Source organism: Anopheles funestus, unplaced genomic scaffold, assembly GCF_943734845.2.
Source record: "Anopheles funestus unplaced genomic scaffold, idAnoFuneDA-416_04 scaffold_8_ctg1, whole genome shotgun sequence".
NCBI lineage: Eukaryota > Metazoa > Arthropoda > Insecta > Diptera > Culicidae > Anopheles > Anopheles funestus.
In genome coordinates this window covers 48,506-53,274 of record NW_026045349.1, presented here as the reverse complement: position 1 = coordinate 53,274, position 4,769 = coordinate 48,506, and the positions used below count along the sequence as shown (strand labels likewise).

General features: G+C 46.9%; 1 long non-coding RNA gene across 1 annotated transcript in view; it reads left to right on the top strand.

Moving 5' to 3' along the window:
- The first annotated feature begins 614 nt into the window (after window positions 1–614).
- LOC125774441 (uncharacterized) overlaps window positions 615–4,769 on the top strand; it is a 51,449-nt gene continuing 47,294 nt past the window's right edge. The window contains exon 1 of the long non-coding RNA XR_007420898.1: window positions 615–1,536. This is a non-coding gene — a long non-coding RNA (uncharacterized LOC125774441). The remainder of the gene's footprint in view (window positions 1,537–4,769) is intronic.

The window sequence follows — 4,769 nt, the reverse complement described above, 5'->3', positions numbered from 1 at the left end:
CTTGGCTAAGGTGTCTTGGCTAATGTGTCTTGGCTAAGGTGTCTTGACTAAGGTGTCTTGGCTAATGTGTCTTGGCTAAGGTGTCTTGGCTAAGGTGTCTTGGCTAATGTGTCTTGGCTAAAGTGTCTTGGCTAAGGTGTCTTGGCTAATGTGTCTCGGCTAAGGTGTCTTGGCTAAGGTGTCTTGGCTAATGTGTCTTGGCTAAGGTGTCTTGGCTAATGTGTCTCGGCTAATGTGTCTTGGCTAATGTGTCTTGGCTAAAGTGTCTTGGCTTAGGTGTCTTGGCTAATGTGTCTCGGCTAAGGTGTCTTGGCTTATGTGTCTTGGCTAATGTGTCTCGGCTAATGTGTCTTGGCTAATGTGTCTCGGCTAATGTGTCTTGGCTAATGTGTCTTGGCTAAAGTGTCTTGGCTTAGGTGTCTTGGCTAATGTGTCTCGGCTAAGGTGTCTTGGCTAAGGTGTCTTGGCTAATGTGTCTTGGCTAAGGTGTCTTGGCTAATGTGTCTTGGCTAATGTGTCTTGGCTAATGTGTCTCTGCTAAGGTGTCTTGGCTAATGTGTCTTGGCTAATGTGTCTTGGCTAAGGTGTCTTGGCTAAGGTGTCTTGGCTAAGGTGTCTTGGCTAATGTGTCTCGGCTAAGGTGTCTTGGCTAATGTGTCTTGGCTAAAGTGTCTTGGATAAGGTGTCTTGGCTAAGGTGTCTTGGCTAAGGTGTCTTGGCTAAGGTGTCTTGGCTAATGTGTCTTGGCTAAGGTGTCTTGGCTAATGTGTCTTGGCTAAGGTGTCTTGGCTTAGGTGTCTTGGCTAATGTGTCTCGGCTAAGGTGTCTTGGCTAAGGTGTCTTGGCTAATGTGTCTTGGCTGAGGTGTCTTGGCTAATGTGTCTTGGCTAATGTGTCTTGGCTAAGGTGTCTTGGCTAAGGTGTCTTGGCTAATGTGTCTTGGCTAATGTGTCTTGGCTAAGGTGTCTTGGCTAAGGTGTCTTGGCTAAGGTGTCTTGGCTAATGTGTCTCGGCTAAGGTGTCTTGGCTAATGTGTCTTGGCTAAAGTGTCTTGGATAAGGTGTCTTGGCTAAGGTGTCTTGGCTAAGGTGTCTTGGCTAATGTGTCTTGGCTAATGTGTCTTGGCTAAGGTGTCTTGGCTAATGTGTCTTGGCTAAGGTGTCTTGGCTAATGTGTCTTGGCTAATGTGTCTTGGCTAAGGTGTCTTGGCTAAGGTGTCTTGGCTAAGGTGTCTTGGCTAAGGTGTCTTGGCTAATGTGTCTCGGCTAAGGTGTCTTGGCTAATGTGTCTTGGCTAAGGTGTCTTGGCTAAGGTGTCTAGACTAAGGTGTCTTGGCTAATGTGTCTTGGCTAATGTGTCTTGGCTAAGGTGTCTTGGCTAATGTGTCTTGGCTAAGGTGTCTTGGATAAGGTGTCTTGGCTAAGGTGTCTTGGCTAAGGTGTCTTGGCTAATGTGTCTTGGCTAATGTGTCTTGGCTAATGTGTCTTGGCTAAGGTGTCTTGGCTAATGTGTCTTGGCTAATGTGTCTTGCCTAAGGTGTCTTGGCTAAGGTGTCTTGGCTAAGGTGTCTCGGCTAATGTGTCTTGGCTAAGGTGTCTTGGCTAATGTGTCTTGGCTAAGGTGTCTTGGCTAATGTGTCTTGGCTAATGTGTCTTGGCTAAGGTGTCTTGGCTAATGTGTCTTGGCTAAAGTGTCTTGGATAAGGTGTCTTGGTTAAGGTGTCTTGGCTAAGGTGTCTTGGGTAATGTGTCTTGGCTAATGTGTCTTGGCTAAAGTGTCTTGGCTAAGGTGTCTTGGCTAATGTGTCTTGGCTAATGTGTCTTGCCTAAGGTGTCTTGGCTAAGGTGTCTTGGCTAAGGTGTCTTGGCTAATGTGTCTCGGCTAAGGTGTCTTGGCTAATGTGTCTTGGCTAAAGTGTCTTGGCTAAGGTGTCTTGGCTATGGTGTCTTGGCTAAGGTGTCTTGGCTTATGTGTCTTGGCTAATGTGTCTTGGCTAAGGTGTCTTGGCTAATGTGTCTTGGCTAATGTGTCTTGGCTAAGGTGTCTTGGCTAAGGTGTCTTGGCTAATGTGTCTTGGCTAATGTGTCTTGGCTAAGGTGTCTTGGCTAAGGTGTCTTGGCTAATGTGTCTTGGCTTAAGTGTCTTGGCTTAGGTGTCTTGGCTAATGTGTCTCGGCTAAGGTGTCTTGGCTAAGGTGTCTTGGCTAATGTGTCTTGGCTAAGGTGTCTTGGCTAATGTGTCTTGGCTAATGTGTCTTGGCTAATGTGTCTCTGCTAAGGTGTCTTGGCTAATGTGTCTTGGCTAATGTGTCTTGGCTAAGGTGTCTTGGCTAAGGTGTCTTGGCTAAGGTGTCTTGGCTAATGTGTCTCGGCTAAGGTGTCTTGGCTAATGTGTCTTGGCTAAAGTGTCTTGGATAAGGTGTCTTGGCTAAGGTGTCTTGGCTAAGGTGTCTTGGCTAAGGTGTCTTGGCTAATGTGTCTTGGCTAAGGTGTCTTGGCTAATGTGTCTTGGCTAAGGTGTCTTGGCTAATGTGTCTTGGCTAATGTGTCTTGGCTAAGGTGTCTTGGCTAAGGTGTCTTGGCTAATGTGTCTCGGCTAAGGTGTCTTGGCTAATGTGTCTTGGCTAAAGTGTCTTGGCTAAGGTGTCTTGGCTAAGGTGTCTAGACTAAGGTGTCTTGGCTAATGTGTCTTGGCTAATGTGTCTTGGCTAAGGTGTCTTGGCTAATGTGTCTTGGCTAATGTGTCTTGGCTAAGGTGTCTTGGCTAAGGTGTCTTGGCTAATTTGTCTTGGCTAATGTGTCTTGGCTAAGGTGTCTTGGCTAAGGTGTCTTGGCTAATGTGTCTCGGCTAAGGTGTCTTGGCTAAGGTGTCTTGGCTAAGGTGTCTTTGCTAATGTGTCTTGGCTAAGGTGTCTTGGCTAATGTGTCTTGGCTAAGGTGTCTTGGCTAATGTTTCTCGGCTAAGGTGTCTTGGCTAAGGTGTCTTGGCTAATGTGTCTTGGCTAAGGTGTCTTGGCTAAGGTGTCTTGGCTAATGTGTCTTGGCTAAAGTGTCTTGGCTTAAGTGTCTTGGCTAATGTGTCTCGGCTAAGGTGTCTTGGCTAAGGTGTCTTGGCTTAAGTGTCTTGGCTAATGTGTCTCGGCTAAGGTGTCTTGGCTAAGGTGTCTTGGCTAAGGTGTCTTGGCTAATGTGTCTTGGCTAAGGTGTCTTGGCTAATGTGTCTCGGCTAATGTGTCTTGGCTAAGGTGTCTTGACTAAGGTGTCTTGGCTAAGGTGTCTTGGCTAAGGTGTCTTGGCTAATGTGTCTTGGCTAAAGTGTCTTGGCTAAGGTGTCTTGGCTAATGTGTCCCGGCTAAGGTGTCTTGGCTAAGGTGTCTTGGCTAATGTGTCTTGGCTAAGGTGTCTTGGCTAATGTGTCTCGGCTAATGTGTCTTGGCTAATGTGTCTTGGCTAAAGTGTCTTGGCTTAGGTGTCTTGGCTAATGTGTCTCGGCTAAGGTGTCTTGGCTTATGTGTCTTGGCTAATGTGTCTTGGCTAAGGTGTCTTGGCTAATGTGTCTTGGCTAATGTGTCTTGGCTAAGGTGTCTTGGCTATGGTGTCTTGGCTAAGGTGTCTTGGCTTATGTGTCTTGGCTAATGTGTCTTGGCTAAGGTGTCTTGGCTAATGTGTCTTGGCTAAGGTGTCTTGGCTAATGCGTCTTGGCTAAGGTGTCTTGGCTAAGGTGTCTTGGCTAATGTGTCTTGGCTAAGGTGTCTTGGCTAAGGTGTCTTGGCTAAGGTGTCTTGGCTAATGTGTCTTGGCTAAAGTGTCTTGGCTAAGGTGTCTTGGCTAATGTGTCTCGGCTAAGGTGTCTTGGCTAAGGTGTCTTGGCTAATGTGTCTTGGCTAAGGTGTCTTGGCTAATGTGTCTCGGCTAATGTGTCTTGGCTAATGTGTCTTGGCTAAAGTGTCTTGGCTTAGGTGTCTTGGCTAATGTGTCTCGGCTAAGGTGTCTTGGCTTATGTGTCTTGGCTAATGTGTCTCGGCTAATGTGTCTTGGCTAATGTGTCTCGGCTAATGTGTCTTGGCTAATGTGTCTTGGCTAAAGTGTCTTGGCTTAGGTGTCTTGGCTAATGTGTCTCGGCTAAGGTGTCTTGGCTAAGGTGTCTTGGCTAATGTGTCTTGGCTAAGGTGTCTTGGCTAATGTGTCTTGGCTAATGTGTCTTGGCTAATGTGTCTCTGCTAAGGTGTCTTGGCTAATGTGTCTTGGCTAATGTGTCTTGGCTAAGGTGTCTTGGCTAAGGTGTCTTGGCTAAGGTGTCTTGGCTAATGTGTCTCGGCTAAGGTGTCTTGGCTAATGTGTCTTGGCTAAAGTGTCTTGGCTAAGGTGTCTTGGCTAAGGTGTCTTGGCTAAGGTGTCTTGGCTAAGGTGTCTTGGCTAAGGTGTCTTGGCTAATGTGTCTTGGCTAAGGTGTCTTGGCTAATGTGTCTTGGCTAAGGTGTCTTGGCTTAGGTGTCTTGGCTAATGTGTCTCGGCTAAGGTGTCTTGGCTAAGGTGTCTTGGCTAATGTGTCTTGGCTGAGGTGTCTTGGCTAATGTGTCTTGGCTAATGTGTCTTGGCTAAGGTGTCTTGGCTAAGGTGTCTTGGCTAATGTGTCTTGGCTAATGTGTCTTGGCTAAGGTGTCTTGGCTAAGGTGTCTTGGCTAAGGTGTCTTGGCTAATGTGTCTCGGCTAAGGTGTCTTGGCTAATGTGTCTTGGCTAAAGTGTCTTGGATAATGTGTCTTGGCTAA